The sequence below is a fragment of the Megascapheus bottae genome, chromosome 10 (genome assembly GCF_031878675.1).
Source record: "Megascapheus bottae isolate mThoBot1 chromosome 10, mThoBot2.hap1, whole genome shotgun sequence".
NCBI classification, from domain to species: domain Eukaryota; kingdom Metazoa; phylum Chordata; class Mammalia; order Rodentia; family Geomyidae; genus Megascapheus; species Megascapheus bottae.
In genome coordinates, this window is record NC_143518.1 from 47,414,409 (window position 1) to 47,436,106 (window position 21,698).

Sequence of the window (21,698 nt, forward strand, 5' to 3'; positions counted from 1 at the left end):
CAGGGATAAGCAGAGAAAGGTTGGATGTAAGGAGTGGAAGCTAGGTGATGGAAAGGTTCTACACAGCTGGACTGAGGTAGACCAGTTCTATCAAATGGCAGCAATTGTCTTTCCCACTCTGAATCAGACATAAAAAAAAAAGAAAGTGAATGCTACTTCTAGAACCATCATTGTTTTAAAAATAAATATGAGCTGGGCAATGGTGACTCGTGCCAGTAATTTATTTATTTATTTATTCATTTATTCATTTATTTATTTATCCAATCATTCATTCATTCATTCATTCATTTCCAGTCCTGGGCTTGAGCTCAGGGCCTGAACACCATCCTTGGGCTTTCTCAAGGCTAAAGCTCTACCACTTGAGCCACAGCATCACTTCTGGCTCAGGAAGCTGAGATCGTGGGATAGGATCTGAAGCCACCCTGGGCAGGAAAGTCCATATGATCATCAAAAAGCTGTAAGTGGAGGTGTGACTCCAGTGGTACAGTGCCATTATTTCAAGAAAAAGATCAGGGACATTATCCCAGCTCTGAATTTAAATTGCAGTGTTAGCATGTACACACGCACGCGTGCGCATGTGTACACACACACACACAAACACACACACACACACACACATAGTGAAAGTATGGTAACTATGGGAATAATTCCATCACTTCTTTACATAATGCCTAAGGTTTTACTCCATCGTTTATTTTTGCTGGATCCGGAATACCTGTCATTTATGAACCCAGGTCTTTTCTCATCTGACGACAACCTTGCTAATCTAGCTCCAACTGCAGTCGTAGTTCCCAAAGAACTTTGCTTGACACAGAGCTATACACTGTCCCATTTTCTCTTAAGTGTGTAAGAAGACTAAGAATAACCCATCCACTTCTTGGTGTTGGGTACATTTTCAATCTGGCATGCCAAAATTCCCAACTCCAGGGTGAGAAATAAATCTGTTTCTCTGAATAGCAATGAGAAAGATGGCTAAGCATTTTAAAAGGGTAGATGAAGAGAGCGAGTTATGGTGCTAAATGGAATTTTATGTTCTTATGAACTATTCCATGTAAAATGATGGAGTGTTTTCTGATGAGGTGATTTCAGCTTTTATGGGCAGAAAATGGTTAAACATAGCACACTTCCCTAAAGCATTTCATAATGAATGTTTAGTGGATGATGCATTACATTTGATTCAAGTGAGGCAGTTCACATTGCTATGACTTTGAGGTTTGTATTTTTAAAGCTAATTGCTTTGTAAAGAACTATATCACTACAACAGAACTATATCAATGTGTTGATTCAAACATCTTATTAATTTGTGACATTTGTTAAACTAAGACTCTAGACTGTAGGCTGTTAGGACTTAAATATTTTTTAAAGACTCCTATAAAACTTCCAGGTTTTTTTTTTTAATCCAAGGCTCTAGTAGCAACATGATCTTGAATACATTGCTTCTAAATGGAGTTAGGTAGAAGAACAAGAAAGTAAGGAGAAAAGTCAGGAGCATTTTTTTTTTCTTTTTAAGATCACAAACTGTTACTAAGTAACAAGTCTTTAAAGCACTGCTTTGAAACCTAGAAGTTTAATATAATCAGAGAGTAAAGGCACCCATCTCTGGAGAAGGGAGACTGTCTCAGCATGAGGCGGACAGCACCATGCGTTTAAGGTAGCTGGAAGGCCTGCCTAAGCAAAAGAGCAGTTCAGTGCTGTCTGTGGTGATGTCTGCCAGATTAGAAACATCGGCGCCCTCTGTTGTTCACAGGGGAACTGCAGAAAGCCGGGAAGGTAGGCCAGGAGGGTTTTGTTTTGTTAACTGGTTTCCTCTGCAAACTGTGATGGACAATAGTAAGGGAAAGAAAGGAAGGAAGGAAAGGAGAGAGGGAGGGAGGAAGGGAGAAAAAGAGGAGAGAAGGAGAGGGTGGAAGGAAAGAAGGAAAGAGAGAGGGTGGAAGGTTTGATTTGTTATTTTTTGATTAGTTATATGTATATTGCTTAAACACTATTAGCCCAAAGGTTTAAAAAATGAGTTATATTCAATGTGACTTCCTTGACTTATCGATATGAGTTCTTAATATAGGTAATACTCTCGATAAGACAATTACAAATTAAATTTAACAATACTGAAGACAAGGTGAGCAATGGAAAAATTATGTTAGCTTTTATTTCCTTCTGGCTTTTGTCTGAAAAAAAAAAAACACAAAAAATCCCTTCATTGAACCTTTAGCTAACTAGGGCAGGAAAATGTTGATATTAATATCCAGTTTTTTTTTCTTAATTCCCTTAACTTGTCAGTAACAGCTTAAAAAAAAAGTCTGTCAATGTGGCAAATGCAGCAGTTGGAAACTTTTATAACAGCTAAAATAAGATTTCAAAGAACATGGCTTGGCTATGTGTTTTACAAAATTAAAGATTACTGCAAGAATGACAACTTCATTCAAGCAGATCATTCGGAATTACATTAAACAGCTGCTGTTGTGCCTCACGCTGAAGACAAGAGGACAGAGCACGGGGGGGGGGGGGGGTGCTCTCACAGGGTGCTCCCTGGCTTGGGGGGTGGGGGATGAGAACACATTGTAGGCTGCAGCTCACCCCTCCCCCAGCAGCGCATTACCCATGGAGCTTGTTGCCAAACACTGGGCTTTCTAACCACTCTGTATGCAGTCAGAGATCCAGGAAGTTCACATTCAGCCAGGCAAATGCACAAGAGCTTAGCAGAAGCAGCTTTAACAGGTGCCATCAGTAGGTCTCAGGGAACCTGAGAGACAGGATAAACAATGGAAAGTGGGGGGGAGGGAATGGTCATTTCATGTCACTCTGTCCTATGTACAGGTTGTTAATTGGTCCTTAAGCGATGGCAGAACATTGCAATTGGATGATTTAGTCACAGGGCCTCCACAGAGAGATTTCCCCTGCTACTTGCCATGCAAGAAATGGGGTGGACTGAGGTGAGGAGCGTGTACCTGTTAAAATGTCAAAGGGAAGGGTGAATGATTTGTGCTAAGCAGATGCTGTGCTTCCTGTGTGGGAACCAGACCTCAGATGACTGCCACCAAGGAGCGTAGCTATGACACAGCACGGTGGCTTTGTGATTATTTCTGCTTTTTGAGGGGCTCATTCCGCTCATTCCTGGATCTGCCTTTCCTGTGTCACAGGTGGAAACCCGCCAAAAATCAGAGCACTTGATCAAAGTGAGGTGGCCAAAGTCAGCTGACACCACACCATCCTTCCTGGCCTTTCTACTTTAGACGACTCACGAGGAATAGGAAACCATGGATGGGCAGAAGTGCATGAAGTTATTCATATAGCTTGAATGAATGCGAGAAGAAACACTTAATGGACCTTGTGTATTTAGACACAGCAGACAGCAAAAGGCATTTGGGATGTCTGCATTAACGTGGAAAATAGTCTGTAAATAGCTCCATTAATATTTAGACTCTTGGTTTGATGTTGTGTGTGTGTGTGTGTGTGTGTGTGTGTGTGTGTGTATTAAAAGAGAAGGAAGGGGGGTGGGGAAAGAGAAGCAAAGCCTGAAGGCTTGTTCCTAAGCTCCTTTGTAAGAATCTCTAGGAGGACTATTCTGTCTGGGCCGGCTTCAAACCATGATCCCTAGCTTCCAGAGTAGCGAGGATTGTAGGTGTGATCTCTAGATCTCAGTTTCCTGAGTGGCTAAGATTGTAGGTGTGAGCCACCAGAGCCCTGCCTACTCCAAAATTACTGACAGTGTGTTAACTTTTGGACCTAGTACAACAGAAGACTCTCTTGTGTTGTTTGCCTTATTCTGCCAGTATTGGATTAAAAAAAAAATAGAAACGCAGTCAGATTAGAGAAAGTAGATATGATTGTGACACAAAGCATCCTTCTCTCTACTGTCCAGCTAATGCAGGTTTAAAAAATGACTGTGATACTGATAAATTGTTGTGAGAAGAAATTGTTCAAGGATATTCATTAATAACTAAAATAGGAATTCATTGCTTATGATAGACTTTAGATTTACTTTCTCTCCTCCTTCTCTCTCTCTCTCTCTCTCTCTCTCTCTCTCTCTCTCTCTCTCTCTCTCTCTCTCTCTCTCTCTCTTTCTAGTGCTGAGTTTGAATTCAGAGCCTCATATATGCTGGGCAAGGTCCTTACTATGGAACTACTAGCCCAGCCCAAAGCTTTATTTTTTTAAACTATATTTGTAAATCAATAATCACATCCTAATATAAGCCTATTGAACAAATGCATTAAGTGTTTAAGAGTATTAACTCTATTCCAGTGGTATTATTAGTCAAAGTTCACATTAGCAACATCATAGAACTAATCTTCATACAATCCCCTTTCTAGTTCAGTTGCAGGAGAGTGAAGCAAAATGGGATTAATAGAATAAACATTATATGCCTCACAGCCGTGAATATTTATTGGATTCTATTCATTGATCATAGTTTGGTCTCCTCAATACTAGTGTACTGTACCAAAACACCATTTTCACTGATTAATAATGTTTAGGGATTTGAATTGATTCTTTGTATAAATTAGCCTATTTCTCTCTCAGCAAAGATGGTAGATTGAGACTTAAGGAGAATAAGTGATCTACTCAAGGCTGCATCAATTTTTTTTAGCAGAGCTGGATTTTGTACAGGTTATCTATCTATAAGTATTATGGTATTAAGTATTTATGGATTCTGTGACACAGGGTTACTGTCTAGTTAGGAAGGAAGTTTAATCATTGAACCCCATCTATCCAATCTGGAAAAATCAGAAGCTGGGTCACTGGTCATGTGGGACCAGAGAAAGATTTAGCTCTAATTTATACTGTCATGATGGCATAAAGGAGCTGGTGTAGAAGCACAGGATTGTATGGGTAACTTGAAGATGAAGTACCTATAATAAAGATACATGTGTAACACAGGCATGTGTGCATGTGTGCGTGTATGTTTGTAGCTGGAGATTGAATCCAGGACCTCATGCATGCTAGGCGAGTACTACTACTCACCTCTATAACTCAGACATTAGCCCAACAGTAGCTGTAATCTTAATCATGTGGTGTTGCTAAAGAGTAAGGTAGAGAAAAAGGTGTGGGTAAGGTAAAGAGGAAGCTCTTGAGCACACTGACATGTGCATTCGTCTGCTTTCTTTTTGGATGAGTGGATAGCTTGTAGCATTAGGGGCTTGGTATGTTTACGAGTTGTTCACTGTCTAAGATCTCCAATTAGGGCTTGAAAAAGCCATTGGTATATTTTAATAATAACAGGTCATGCCTATATATGTCAGTTATGTCTATTAATCCACAGCAAGTATTGGATAAATGTTAAATGAATGTATCTCTGTAAGTTTTCCCACGCCTTTAGGTTTGATACAGTTATTCTTTTATTCTTAGGCAAGCACAACATGCTATGAAAATGAAGATATTTAAGCAATGAATTCTTTGAAAGATTGGCTTTGATAACTTCTATAATCCGCAGGTATGTGAATTCCATCCTGTTTAAGATGCTAAACACTGTACATATGCAACTAATATTTTGAAGAGTATTTCACCAATAAGTATAAAGGTTTATTCATAAATTCATTTTTTAATGTATGTGTTTCTATGTTCTTGCTCAGTTTGCTTGCTTACAGTAGCAGGCATCTGGCCCAGTGTTTCGATAGTTTATTGGAAATAGAGTCAAATAGACTTTAGTGCCTTGGCTGGCTCAGATCTCCATATCTCAACTTCCGGGGTAGCTATGATAACAGGTATAAGCCCCCAGCACCCAGCCTTGTTTTTCTTTAATCACCCTGGTTTGAGCCTGCCCCATTGTCTCACACTTATACGAGTAGCTTGGGGTGCAGCATAAGAGCACAATTTTATTTCCCGTAGTCCTGGGGTCCTGATCGTGGTGATATTTCTTGCTGGTCACTTTTTGGATATCAATATTTGTGGTTTGTTTCTTTCTTTACATTTCTTCATTAAGTGGGAATATCTGCTTTAGAAATGTTGTTAAGGTTACGTTAGAGAATTGCCCGGGGAAAGTAGGCTGTTATTATTGTTGCCTTGTTGAACTTGTTTGAGGTTAAACAGTGTACTACAAATCAACTGTGCCATGTGATCTTGGGGATAGCAGGTGTCCAGAGAATGTTTTCCCGTGTTCTTTGACAAAATCTTTACATGGAGCCCTAAGTTAGATGCTACCTTAAATAGTTAAACCACCTTCGATTTCTACCAATTTTTATAATAGACAGAGTTAAATTGATTACATGGTATCAGTCCTGAATCAGAAGGTTGAAAAAAATATATGTCACTAGAGTATGAGCTAAAAATTATAGCCACTCTTTATGAAAAACATGTTTTATCAGAGAAGTCAACTAAGAACAGAAAAATGGTTAAGCAACTTTTTCAAGGATAAATTTCTATTAATGAATAAAATGGGCATAGAACTTCGCCAGTCATCTACCCGATAGGTTCCCCAACCTGGCTGTTTATATGAAGTAAGGAAAAGAATCCTCAGGCTTAGACTCAAGTTGGTAGAAATTAAGAGCTTCACACAGTATTTAAACCAGAGAAAGTGCTGGATATAGGTTTCTTCATCGAATAAAAGCAGAAACACAAAATTCAGCACAGCAAAAAAAAAATTTGCAGGAACACATACTGAAAAAGGGCACCCTCCAACAAAAAGGAAAAATTGAGAGCCTCACTTAAGTCCAACAGCTCATCTAGTAATTCATTGAGGAAGGTTAGAACCTTATGTCTTCTCCTTTAGATTTACTAGGCTTCAAGCTTTGGTAAATAGAGCAGAAACAGAGAGGGTCAAAATTAAATCCTGCTCAAAGGCTCAAAAAACTACAAAGAAAAAATAATATATATATATATATATATTTCTGCTTGCACCTGCAGAGCAAAGCAAATGGGTACTAGGGAAAATCTAGTCAAATGACATCATGAAGGCTGATGTAGCTACAGTGGCAGTCAGCCAGCGATATTGCTAGAAGAACAGATGGAAGATGGGACACATTGGTCGCCAAAAAGAGACTACTCATAGGTAACACAGCATGCATTGCTAGGAATAAAGATGGGAAGATGTAGAAATAACCTCTATAAGTCCTATGTGTGCAGCTTTCTGAAACTCAATTTTTATGATTGCATGTGTTTTGAAAGTCTTTGGGTAAAAATCCTTACTTTTTTTTTGTTTGGCCTGGAGTACATTTTTTTTTTTTTTGCATTCAGGAGTGTATGTAGAGGTGGGCATAGATGGATGTGTATGCTCACTTACTTGAGTGTTCAGTGTGAGACTCAGTTGACGGTTCTGATTAAAACATCACAGGAGTTACCCAGGAGCACTGAAATGTGGATACTTAACTTTCTAAGGAAAGGGTGTAGGCTTGTGTTTTTCCTGCCTGTAAATATTTTGTTTAGCACCCAAAGCAGTGCTAACAGCAATGCGATAAATGCTTGCCAAATATAGTATGGATAAATAAATTGAACTGGCATCCGCACGTTCTGTATTTCATTGGCATTTGTTTACAGAACAAAGTAGAAGAGGCTGCAACAGACTGTATAGCTCTGACGCCTTCACTTCGCTCGTTAGCTTTGTTCTCTTAAAGCATCCCTTTCAATCCTTCCTATCCACACCTTTCCCTGCTACTGAGCAGAATGACACAACCTGTGTGCCTCACTCAGGAAATTCACTAGTGAAACGGGAAAGTGGGGTACTTACTGGTAGGAAAACATAATGGTTAACAGCTATAGTCGAATGTCCCGCGAGCAGGGTTAGGACTGATTCTGCCACGTACCCTCGATGGATGCTGTAGCTAGTCTCAATGTTCAATTCCCTAATCAATACAATATCTCAAGACGATAGTGCAGGCCATGGATGGTGGGGTACACCTTATGGTTCTCTTCTACTAGTGGCTGAGGCCCAAGGATCGGGAGTTCAAGAGCACCTAGACTGTTCAGCAAGACTCTCTCCAAATGGCAGAACATAAAGACAGACACAGAGATATTAAGAAAGAATGAAGGACCGGGAGTTTGGCCTTGTGGTTAAAGTGCTTGCCTAGCATGCATGAAGACCCGGGTTCGATTCCTCGGTACCACATACATAAAAAAAAAAAAGCCAAAAGTGGTGCTGAGGCTCAAGTGGTAGAGCTCTAGCCTTGAGAAAGTCCAAGGACAGTGCTCAGGCCCTGACATCAAGCCCAGGACTGGCAAAAAAAAAAAAAAAAAAAAAAAAAAAAAGAATGAAATTACTATGAAGTTTCAAAGAGCTGAATGTTGAACACAGACCTATTATATCCTCCATTTGTGATATTTACCCACACTGACATGATGATTAAGATGACTGGCAATGGTGATGATACGATACTGATCATGATATGATCATGGAGACCAGTTAGTGGCTAAGTATTTGCTTTAAAAAAATCCTCCAAACTGTTAAAAGGAATCATGCTGAAATCTATTTTTCTTAATTTTTATGAAAGAATTGTATATGCGTTTATATTTATAAAATCCCATCTTGATAAATGTGAGAGTGTTAAGTTCAAAACCACTCCAATAAATAGCATATTCAATTATAAGGATCTTCCTATCTACAGATAACCCCCTGGGACAGACAAAAAGCTGCTAGTAAGAGTTCAAAGCCTTTAACTTTTTGATAATTATTGTTTACTCTCTCAGTTTTATAAAAACATTACTTTCCCACAACATCCATGGCAGTGAAGGTTCTAGTTTATTCTTTTCCTCTTTCTCCATCATTTACTAAAATATGTGTTCATTATGTTCCTTTGCAGGCCTTGGGCTTCTCTATGGTCCAAAATTGAGCAAGAAAGAGCTCCTTAGACTAGGCTGATGAAACCTTATAGAAATGTAAATGAGACATATGAATGCTAGCTAATGCTTGTGTGGGACTCTGCTTTTCTGTGCCCTCTTGGAAGAAAATTCTCTGATTTTGCTATGGCCCAAGCATCTCGTTATAAGGATATTTAATTAGCTAGGAGTTGCAACAAAGACTTTTTAAAGGAAAATATATCTGTGGCCCAGAGGCCTTTATTTCCACGTAGGGAACCTGGAGATGTTTAACTCCCTTATCAAGAGCTGCTATGAACTGCCCAGACTAAAATGGGAACATCTCTACACTGACAAATGGATTTTTTTTGGTAAACTGATTTAGCCTTTTCTTTGTTTGCATTTCATTATATAGCAGACTTGATGTCACAAAATCAGTATTGACTCAAAACAGAGAATTTATAGAACAGTTGCTATATATATTGCAAGGGTCAGGGCTGTTAAGCATAGAATAATAGCAAATCAGTGAACCAAAGGGTTGGTTTTCAGCCAGGAAGGGGCTGAGGTCAGGAGCCAGGCTCAGGACTGTATCAATTATTTGGCTGTTTATTTGTAAAACAATGCATAGGAAAAAGTGAAGAATGAAGATCTGGGAGATAAGTGGTTCTGTCTTCCCCCCAGCCTGCCTGCCTGCCTGCCTGCCTGCCTGCCTGCCTGCCTGCCTGCCTCCCTCCCTCCCTCCCTCCCTCCCTCCCTCCCTCCCTCCCTCCCTCCCTCCCTTCCTTCCTTCCTTCCTTCATTCCTTCCTTCCTTCCTTCCTTCCTTCCTTCCTTCCTTTCTTCTAGATAATGCCTAATAGAGCAAGCTGGCCTAGGTCTATGTGTCACTAGTTCTACTTCTGCCTCTCATGTGGGAAGTAGCAGCTTGGACCACCACACTGAGCCCTACTCTTTGCATCCTTCATTTCACAAGGGCTAAGAGGTGGGAGTTTTAGCAAGTTTGATGTATTGCAGTTGGTTGTGACATAGCTGTTCATCAGAGTTTGGGGTTTTGTGGCACATTTGGAAGAATCATAGTAGGGGAATAGAAGTTAGAAAGAGGTTAAACATTGAGTTCTACTTTTCATCTTGCTTTTAAATACTTTGATATTTGATCAGTGAACCTTGAACTTGAATAGGAAGCACAATCTCCCATTTCCCAGAGGCTTTCCAGGTAGGACACGAATAATTGTCATTATGAGCTATTCCTAGGTTGTTTGAATGCTTCACTTGAGACCGATGTTGGAAATTCTATGTATCCATCTCTTAGGTTCACATTATTGGTATTTCTAACACATGTCATTTAAGCCCATTGATTAACAGCCCTCTCTGTCAACTGAAAGATTGCAGAAGAGTTTACAAATAGGGATTTGCTGTAACTTGATAAATTTAATTAATTAATTAATTAATTAATTAAATGTGTATGAGGGTTGTGGGTTGGTCCCAGTGCTGGGGCTTCTCTTTGGGCTTTTATATTCAAGTAGAGTTCTCTATCACCTGAGCCACAGTCCACTCCTGGCTTTGTTGGTGCTTCATTGGAGATAAGGATCTCATGGAGTTCCCTGCCCTTGCTGGCTTTGAACCATGATCCTCAAATCTTAGCCTCTTGAGTAGCTAGGATGACAAGCATGAGACACTGGCACCCAATATTAATTTATTTTATTAAAAATAAGCAGACGTCTGATTTATAGCATCTTCAGGAATTCTTGCCTATTTCCCTAGGTTGGTAAAAATATTTGATTCATTTCAATGAGTCATCCGAGGTCACCTTTTATGCATTTGTCCCCTGTGTCAGGATTATTTATCAGGATGAGCAGGCTTCTCAAGAAATGCGAAGTTACACGAGAATACAATACAGAATGCACAAATATCAAAAGTATCCTGATGTAAAAGAGGTTGCTGTCGTCTAATAAGAGTCCCTGAGCTTGTACAAGTAAACCAAACATTAGTACTTTCCTAGGCAGAGGAACAGGAAACAGTGAAGAGCACAAGAAATATTAACACGTGATTAGGAATGTCAGTGGTCTGATGTCTAGATTCTTTTGTTTTTTTGAGCATCAGGTTCTCTTATTTTTAGGGAGCTCTTCTGTCCAAGCCATCACACATCCGACCCTTCTCACTTTCATTTTGCATCTAGAATTCGGTGCTTGTGTCTGGGGTTAGCCTCTGACTCTAATCTGCCTTCTACTTCCACCTCCCCATTTTTGTTTACCACCATCTTCATCTTGTTCTTTCAAGGTAGGGTCTCCTTAACTTATTGCTCTGCCTAGCTTTAACCCCTCTAATCACTGTATCTAAAAGAGCTGGGATTATAGACATGACTCATTGTGCCTGGCCATAAATGTTTTACTAATGAGAAAGCCATATTTTCCTTCTCTTGAGTTTGGCATTGATCTATTTTATCTCTGAGTACCCCACCCATATACACCCCTTAATCTACTGTCTTCCTCACATCAAATTCTAGCTGTTATTTTCTGTTAGATAAGTAACCCACACTCTTGTAAAAACATTCAAAGAAGTGTGTGTGTGTGTGTGTGTGTGTGTGTGTGTGTGTGTGTGCCCAGTGGTAAAGCAGTTCTGGCCTGATATAGGTAAAGATCTGGTTTACAAACCATGCTCATCCCCCAAAATGTATCACACACACACACACACACACACACACACACACACACACACACACACACACACACACACACACAGAGTGCTGTGGATAGAACCCAGGCCCTCGTGTATGCTAGAAAACACAATTTTTCTACTAGGGCTTAATACCTCAGAACACGCTTTGAAATTACATTCAGCACCTCACCTAACGTTTTCTGGTTCACCATTTTCTCCTAGAGGCTTGGCAGTTGCTCAGATTATGTACCCTCGAAACAGCACTCTTTCCTACAAGCAGATAACTACTTCTCAGCAAATTTCTTTTCTGAAAAGGAAACAACAACAACAAACCTTTCTGTTGTTTTTATTGATCAAGATATATTGTATTCAAAAACTGCTCTGTTAAATGTCTTTGTATCACTACTTAGAGATAAATTTTAAAAAAAATTAAAAAAAGAAAAGAGAAGATGGAAGTGAGTACAGAGAACTGGAAAGCAAACAAACTCTTAAGTATATCCACCCAGTCACTGAGACCACACAAGGCCACAGGCGTGTGTTAGTTTATTTGTGACTTTGATGTTAAGGATCGAAAGCAAATGAAAACTTGGATGAGATCTTTCATGGATGTCAGGAATAGGCCATGGCAGGGTTTTGTCATTGCCTTGCAGCTTGTGTTAAGATTGACCACTGAAAAATGCAGTCATGCTATTCTTATCCACACAGAGGTGCTGATTCAACAATAACAACATTCCTTTCTTTGCAAGTCAAAATAAGTTTCATTTAGTGGGCAGCTAATTGAGAAAGAGTAAATATATTAGCCCCATTAAAATATTGACAGGATTTCTTCAGTGAAACATTGAAGCTCACCAGCAAATCAAGCTGCATGACCGTAAATAATTTTGGCTCAAATCAGCAGCGTGTGTTTGGCAGATTATAATGCAAGGCACAACTCAAATGACTGAGGGCCTTCAAGAAGTTAACTGACAGAAAGAGACCAGATGTACAAGGTATCCTGACATAAACCAGTGAGACTAGTTAGCACAAAGCATTGTAGGACCCCCTCCCACCTCCCACCTCACCTACCCCAGTCATTGGTTCCCTCTCACAGAATTGGGAGAACTGAAAAAAATTCCATCTATCCTGCAGATTGTGTTGCTAATTATTGCAGCTGACTAAATTAGAGCCAGAATCACAAGGAATGGCACACTTCTTTGTAATACTACCAAGTTTATTTATAAATATTTAACTTTCTCCCCTCAGTCAAGGCCCATGAATTGAACCTGTTAAGAATAATCAGAATGTTTGCCTTTAGTTTCTGTACATTTCAAACTATTGATTAGGATTGAATGATTGAATTAGTCTAACTGCCCAGTTGATGGAAATGAGGCCATTGCTGGTACAGGATTTAGGCAGTACTGAAAAGCTTTGACCACAGAAAGAGACCATTAAAGCTAATGTTGTCTCATTTAATCATGTTCTGTAATGAAGTAAGCAAAATATGGCCATCTTTCCTTTCTAGGATCTTCTCTACAAGAATATAGCCAAGTCCACAGGCTCCTGATACTGCTCAGTGAAATCTCCTCCTGCCTTCTGGAAAGATTAGAGCAATGAAATAGAATAATTCAGAAGCAAGCACTGACGTTCATAAGGCTTCTGTTATATATGAGATGATCCTAGTTCCTTTTTATCAGGCAGGAAAAAGTGGGGAAGTTCCAGACAAATTATAGTCATTTGAAAATTGAATTTAAATTAGGGGTGGTGTTGTTTATATGCAGAATAGCTGAGATCATTTCTAGGCCTCTTGACACGTTGGTGTGGATAGCTGATCTAGTACATTGTAATCAGCATTGCTCTAAAATTTAGGAATCACAAAACTAGCAATGGGGATTATCACTTCCTTTCCTGAGTGAAATCTGTGATAGAATTAGGGAATTGAGAGCTTGGGGTTTCCTTCTTGTTATCTTCATTCTCAATAATATTGAGACAGCACAGGCACCAAAAGGTACATGGATTCTGAGTAAGAAAAGAAGCCTAGGACCTGGAATACTTAGGAGCTGCTTGAGTTTTCCTGAACCAGAACTTGCTGCTGGACCATCATTGTAATATGGCATTTCTGTACCTCTGTGTGGCCTTTTAAGAGAATTCAAAGAGATTTATAAGAAATAGCATGAGTTTGGAAGTGCCACAGAATTTAAAATATAATCCTTATTTTACAACACAAGAGCAAAACTGTCTTGAGGCAATCAGGTAACTTGGAACCTCAGTCTTGTTATAAGTATAATGATGATGATGATGATAATGATATACCTTCTACATGCCACATTGCATTGTTATGAAGAGACACTCATGTGAAAATGCTTCGTTAATACTAAATATTAACATTTGTTTCATTCAAATATTGGATAGTCTACTCAGTAGTTATAAATGTTCTTAAACAACTAAAATTTTCTTTCGGGATATCTTTTTTTATATATAAAGTTAAAAAATGCTCCTTTGTTAAGTCTCACTTTGTTTGAAGATCTCATTTATCGAAGAGTGCATTACGTTTCTTTTCTCACTAATGAAAATTGTCTTTGATTTGTTTAGTTTACTAATTCAAGTGGTAACTGAACTCTAGGAATAAAAAATGGGGTCTTTAATTATGTTATTTGCTTTTGAGCTACACAGACTTTGATTGGATAAACCTTCATACTATAAATAGTTCAGAGTTGTGAGACACTCGTGTTGGGTGAGCAGTGAATCCCCTCAATTTCAGTCTTAAAGACTGTGATCAGGTTTCCCCTTGCCCATCATAACTCCTTTTGTTTAATCTACTAGAGAAATAGGTAAAGAGTTCTTTGTCTTTTTGAATCCAAAATACATTTTCTTAGAAATAATATTTGAGTCTTTAATGTGATCATGAGAGTTTTGCCTTTTGGGATGATACCACTGAACCAAACATACCAGATTTTTTTTTTCTTAAATGAATTCCTGGAAGTTCCTGTAATTCATGCCTGTAATCTATGCTACTCAGGAATCTCAAAACTGAGGCTCCTCATTTGAAGCCAGCCAGGATAGAAAAGTCCATGAGTCTTTTATCTCCAATTAACCACCCAAAAGCCAGAAGTAGAGCTGTGGCTCAAGATAGAGTGGCAACTGTGGTGAGTCCAAAGGCTTATATAGCGCATGCACGCACATATGCTTCTTTCTTTCTTTCTTTCTTTCTTTCTTTCTTTCTTTCTTTCTTTCTTTCTTTCTTTCTTTCTTTCTCTTTCTCTTTCTCTCTCTCTCTCTCTCTCTCTCTCTCTCTCTCTCTCTCTCTCTCACACACACACACACACACACACACAAACACACACACACACACAGAATTGCAGGGAATAAAGATAGACAGTCAAGACAGCAGGGCAAGCAATACTGTTTTTTTTTTTTTCTGCTAATCACCTTGTCCTTTTGTTCCACTTGAAAAGACAAGTCAACCTCCATTCTTAAAGCATAAAGCATTCAGTGTGTTTTCTCCAAGCACAATGAATGCCCCAGAGAAATAATCTTGTGGCCATTGTTTATGAGATCCTTGTCAACATTTGATCAAGGAAATTTATGGAAGAATAAGTACCTGTGAGCCTTGGTATAGAAAACGTTAGATGTCTTACAAGAGCCATTTTGGATATTTTTATACAAATTATTTGTTTTAAAGGCATTGACCTAAAATAATGATCCTTAGAAGTATTATCCTCTTCAATGAGAAATTGTTTCCATGATATCTATGGAATACTTAATTGATTATTTGGAAAATATAGAAAAATAAAAAGAAGAGGCAGAAAGCAAGCAGAACGTTTTGTTCCTCCTTAGATATCAGAATAATGAATTATTTTTTAAAAAAACCCTGCTTGATCAACATGCACGCCATGAACTCTACCTTTCATTTTTGTCCTTTTCTATCAACTTCTTCCTATACATTTATGTTTTTCTTCAATAGTCACTTTTAAAATTTACCCCACTCTAATAATTTGGCACACTACGTAAATAATTAACTGTGAAATAACACTGGTAAATTGTTCATTCATTCATCTGTTCATTCATTCATCCAAGACATGTTCTATGTGTGCCAAGAACATGAACAGAAATATTTATGAAGTCACATTGTTGGCTTTACGATTGCTGTCAGCCCTGGCTAATTTAATTGGGTCAGGTTGGAATGGGAAAAGGAATAATAGTTAAAAAAAAAAACCTAAACCCTTAAAGGAAATGATCATCACAAGTCCATGCTGTCTACAATAGTGGGTTGATACTAGCAGCATGTTGCTAAGTACTGGGAAGAGAAGAAATATACTCTTACCCAACATGACATTTCCTTCTACCTAGATATGTAACTGGGGATGAAGATTTTCACCAGTCTAAGACTTGGTTCTCTTCACCTGTAAAGTAACCAAATTGGACTCAGTTGCTCTGGCCTTTCTGGCTTATAATTCCCCTCTGCCCAGGCTCACTGCTCCATCATTGATTAGTGGCCATTCAATGTAACAAGAGCAAAGCCTTGTGAATAAATTGAGTTCTTGTTATATCTGATCAAAAGAGTTCCTACATGAATGAGCTGGTGCTTGGAATAGTAATAAAATCAACAGCTTTATTGACTGAATTGCTAGGGTGGGAAAGAAATGCCTTAAAGGAAGAGAAAAGGAATATAGACCAATGTCTCTCACCTTTCTATTGGGAAATTATGTAGAGAAGAATTCTCTTAAGAATCAGCAGAACTCATTATCTTTTCCAAGTCTGCCTTCCTCATCACAGATGATAGTAGCTGATGATAGGGAACAGTTTTACATTAAGCCAGTGTGTATATGTTGGTATAGCAAGAGATTCATAGCATCTTATGGTAAAAGTTGCTAATACATTTTCAATAGAAACACTGTACTTCTTTGTCTTCTCTTTATTAAGTCCTTTGAATTCCTAGTTAGAATTGAAGTCTACTTGCATTGCAATATGATTCTCTTATGTCTATTCTTCTCAGTAAGATTTAAATATAACATTGCTGCTGGATGGCTTATGCTTATTAACCTAACTAATTTGGAGACTGAGATCTAAAGATCATGGTTTGAGGCCAGCCTAGACTGGAAAATCCTTAAGACTCAAATCTCTAGAATAACCAGCAAAAAGATGAAAGTGGGGTATGATTCAAGTAGCAAAGAGCCAGCCTTGAGCAAAAACTCCAGATCAGAGCAAGAGGCCTTGAATTTAAGTTATGCAAAGCTCACTATGTAGAGGATGATAATAAAATTTATAACCAAAACTGGAGCATTTTTTTTGGCTTGTCCAGGGCTTGAACTCAGGCCTGGTGCTGTTCCTGTGCTTTGGGACTCTAGGCTACTGCTCTACCACTTGAGCCACCGCTTTGCTCCTTGCATTGGGATGGTTAATTAAACATAAGAGACTCACAGAATTTTCTCCCCAAGCTGACATTGAACACAGAGCCTTGGATCACCACCTCCTGAGCAGCTAGGATTACAGGCATGAGCCATACCTGGCTAAACTTGAGCACTTTTGAGAGAATCAAAAGGTTACCATAACACTGGTTTATGATACCCAGCCAGGACTACAATGGACATAGCACACTAATGGGGCCAGAAGGCTTCTCTGCACAAGTGTGACCAGACATTGAGTTCAATTAACTGAAAAAGCGGAGACTTGTGTAAATGCAAGTACTATGTTCTGAAGCATCCTAATGATAATGCGAATCTGAGCTCAACACCTATAGGAGAGTAGATGCTGGCCCTTCTCTGAATGGTTTTGAGGTCTTTTGGCCTCTTCCAGGGATGACAAACATATCATCTCTCAAATAATTTTTGACTGATTTTAACAAATATATTTATCAAATGAAGTTTTACCAATATGCTAGGCTGTAAGAGATTTTTAAGTGTATTAACCTCTTCATACCTATTTATATGGACAATGGAGGTTAACATACACACACACACACACACACACACACACACACACACACATTTACTAAGTCCTTTGAAACTCTGGGCAAGGGGTTGATGGAAACAAAAGGAAAAAAGAGAGCTTTGAAATTGTGTTAGATATTTTTCAACTGTACTTTATTTATGTTACATAGATATAGATATAGATTAGATAGATATAGATATAGAACACACAGCTTCAAATGTACTTTATGTTTAATGGGATGGTTAAGCTGGATAATTTGATCATTGTCTTAGTATCAAATCATCCGTTGCTTATTTTGAAATCTGACATATTTGTTCCATAGCCCCTTTCTCTTCTTTGCTCTTCTTCCCGTCTCCCTCGCAGAGCTGAGCTACCCTTTATTTTGAACAATACTATCACACACATGATTGAGTCAACAATTTATGGCTTTTAAAAATAGGGATTTTGTCCTCTCTTAGGTTTATTGTTTATCATAATCATCTTTCAAGTGAAAAGGCTAATTTACTCTTTCTATAGGAATATTTTAAGCTTGATTATCATAATATTACAGCTGCCTGCAAAGGTCTAAAACGGGACATTGACCTTGAATGTTTTCTGCATTTAACTCCTGGTGCTTAACATGCAGGAAAGAATATAACTGTAACTCATTTATTAATGGATAATCTCAAAATGTTAACTATTACTCTGTAAATACATGCCATGCAGATTATGGAAAACTTGCAGAATAATGCAAAATGCATTTGATATTTTACCAGGGTAAATCCAACACAACTAAAGTCAGTTTTCCCACTGGAGACAGTGTAGTTTATAATTTAATTTTTTCTGACATTCCACCATGTATATTATTAGCTTGGCAAAATGAAAGTGAAATAATCCTGAATTAATTAAGCAGAAACCAAATTGCCTTTATTAGTTTCTTTGTCTCTCCCGGATTTCTTTTTCCTTCCTTTCTCTCTCTCCCTCCCTTTCTTTACTTTTCCTTCTTTTTCTCTCTCCCTCTCTCCCTCCCTCCTTCCCTTCCTTCCTTCCTTCCTTCCTTCCTTCCTTCCTTCCTTCCTTCCTTCCTTCCCTCCCTCCTTCCCTCCCTCCCTTCCTCCTTCCTTTCTGCTTCTTTAATTCCCCACTTTCATAAAAACACTGAAAAAAGAGTTTGATGGGTTACAGAGGTGAGACAAGTATTCCCTAGAGAAAAGGCATTTTTTTAATAAGGACTCCATAGTTTGGGAATAAGATAGATTTACAGAATATTTGTTAAAAGGCAAGTTTGTGGTATGTGTGTGCGTGTATGTGCGCGTGCTTGTGTGTGTGAGTGCATGTGTGTGTGAGTGTTTCTGTGGAAGAGATCACTTTCAGCCAAAATGATTGCTTCTTGCCAATCGAGAGAATAATTTAAATATCAAAGCCTGTGCCCTAGAAATGAAAGGCAACAGAAAATGAGGTGTGATGAATTGATAGAGGTTTGCTGATAATATAAAGTAGTCACACTGACAGCTTGGGAAGAACTCTGCATGTTTTCCATGGGTAAGGTGTACTCCTAAACACATTTGTAGCACAACAGAAATCCTAATGTGTGGACGAAGTAACAAGGGACAGGTAGGTGGGGGTCCTTTTGAAGGCCACACAGTTCTTCAGAGTCTGACACCTGACCCCGCCCCCCCATGCTTGTGTTTTAAGGATGGTGATTTTCTTTTGGAGTTCCAGATAGTTTGTAATAGACCTGGTTTGGTTTTCTGTTGTATGATATATTACATCATCTACAATCTATCAAAGAACATCAGAGACAATGATTCCAAAAGCTGAACAGGTTTTCATAGGTTTATGATCTTAAGAAAAAAGAAATCTAGAGTGGAAAATGACAAGGTAATTAGAAGTGATAAATTTGTGGACCTTGTTTAGCTTTACATATTTGACCAATGGGGGGGGATTATACTGTCTCCAATAAGTTTTCAAAAGTTCTTGTGATTCAATGTTAACTTAAGATATAGATTTACCCTGTTAGTTTCCAGGGAAAGAGGGTGAAAGCTGAGAACATTTTTAATCTTCAAGACTGAATTTTTGTCACTTTATACATATGAATTCACACATAGAAAAATATTTCTCCTGTAGGCAACTCACAAGAATCTACCTTTTGTTTCCACTGGAGTTTTGCTTGTTACTATCGTATTCTTCAAATGACTAGGGTGTGTTTTGTTTTCTTGGTGTCTATGCATTAGTTGGACAGAAAGATTTGGGGGATATTTATGGCTACACTGTGTAAGAAATATGAGATTGTGTGCATAGACTGAGGACCTGATGAATAATAGACTGATATTAGCTAATTTATTTAGATTCCTTGTGAAATGGTCCACAGAAATCCTTTTCTTTGCCTCATCCCCCCTAACCCCCGTTCCTGCCATCCTGATTTGGGTAGACTCCTGGTGGTAAAATTGTGAAGTGTACAGCCTGATTAACAATATGTGCTAACCCTATGACTGTTTATCTGTACCCCCCCCTTTCCTAACCACTTCAAATTCTTTGTAGTTGAAGATCTGGAGGTTTTAAGTTCAGAATGCATGTCCTAAATTTCTTTTCTATGATTATAGTGATTCCAATCTCTTTTGAGATGAAAATACTCTTGTGACTGGTGGAAGATGTTGAGATGAATTGAACTAGGGTATTCTACAAGGTACTTCACAAGTTCAGTGCCATAGATGCAATTTTAAAATTTTAATTGATTAAACTGGATACATAACAGGCGAGTGGCATTTTAGGCCCTTGGCTTGTGCAGGTGACTGATCCCCAGGGGAGGCATAGTCAAGCTCTCCACGCCTAGTGTATTTCTGGTCATTCGGAAAGCAGGCTGCTCAGTGAACACAGCCTGACAGAGGAGGGGGGATGACTCTGTGAATGTTTGCACAGGTTTCTCTGTGGGCACGGACAGAGGAAAACACTGGCACATGAATGTGAGTCTAAGTATGTGTAAAGTACCCACCAGAGAAATCAGATGGTTCCTAATGAGGGCAAGTAAATACTCAAAGAAAATTAAGGAGATTCTAGGAAATAAAGGATCACTTTCTAGGCAAAGGAATGGCTTAAGATCACCAGTAAATGACCAGATACAAAGCTTATCTTTAAAAAGTCATTTCGAAGGAGAGTAATAAACGCATTCTGTCAAACAAGGATAATGCAAAGCAACCAAATACAGCACAGAAGGCAGAATCAACTGAATGCCTTCACTGAGTATATTAAAGATTTTTTTAAAATAAATGTTCCTGGTTCAAAAATATAAGAGGGAACGTTTTCTGTGGGGGTATATCCTTTTAAAAAATGCATGCTATTGAACTTACAAATTGCCTTGAGAAATTTCATTTATTGAAAAATCAGGACAGAAATCCTAGGAGCCTAAAGATGCTTTTCTTTTTTCTTATGCAATATGAGGTTTCATATTTCTTGGATTGTATTCTAGAAAAAAATGAGGTTTCTTTTGTAAAATGCTTTTTTTAATATTGTAAACTGATTAGATGTCTGATTTTAGACTGAATAGAGGAATCTTTTTTTTCTTTTTCATTCTGGGTGTCTGCAGAATGCTTGTATTTTCTTTTACGTCTCAAAGCTCTTTTAATTCACTGCTCACAACCAAATTTACATCTTAATTGCAGAGTTCACATTTAACAATATAGACAGCATAATGCTAGTAGTAATTAAGCTTTTACTACCTGCTTTTATACAGTATTCTCAAGCACAGTGTGGGTTATTATTTTTTCCTATGTGCATTCTGATCTGGAAACTTATGTGTATTTATAACACAAATAAAAGGAATATTGTTCATCCCTTAGATATAGTTAAATTCATGGCAAGGAAATTGCTCCCCCCCCCCAGCATGTGAGTGTGTTTGTGTGTGTGTATCATGTCTGTCATTTTTATATTCTGAATTTTGATGTGGCTGATCTATTTTGGTGTTTTGTTTTTCAACTTGAGAAGGTTGAGTTGTTATTTAGTGAATGTAACTTGCTGAATATCTAAACTGATTTATTTTGATCTGAAAGATTATACTAGTTCTATCATGTAAGACTTGGGATGCCAAAGTTGATAAGCCACCGAACTGGATTATATCAAAATTGTGAGTCTTTCAGTCCCCGGGAGCTAACAGTTACCTCTGCCATAAATAGCTGGTAACAAGTCCAGCATACATTTGTTTGTGTAGAAAGCTTATAGTTTAAACAGACACTAAGCTTATTTCTTATTAACAGGAAATTAAGAACCAGCTCAATGCTATTTTAAGGGAAAAATAGTTTTCCTCTTACATTCTCTTGCTTTTTCTTTTACTTTTAGTGACAGTTTTGATTGAGAATTCAGTTTCCTAAATTTTCTCTTTGAAAACCACTTTCTATAGTGACCATTCTGAGAGATGGTTTATATTATTTCTGCTTTGATTTGAA

The 21,698-nt window shown here is 38.2% G+C and overlaps 1 protein-coding gene across 3 annotated transcripts in view; it reads left to right on the forward strand.

Annotated features, from left to right (window-relative positions):
- Esrrg (estrogen related receptor gamma) overlaps positions 1–21,698 on the forward strand; it is a 542,282-nt gene that overhangs the window by 311,669 nt on the left and 208,915 nt on the right. For all 3 annotated transcript variants that reach the window (XM_090341192.1, XM_090341191.1, XM_090341193.1), the window contains one exon: positions 5,342–5,426. The gene's annotated coding sequence lies outside the window, so the exon portion shown is untranslated. The remainder of the gene's footprint in view (positions 1–5,341; positions 5,427–21,698) is intronic.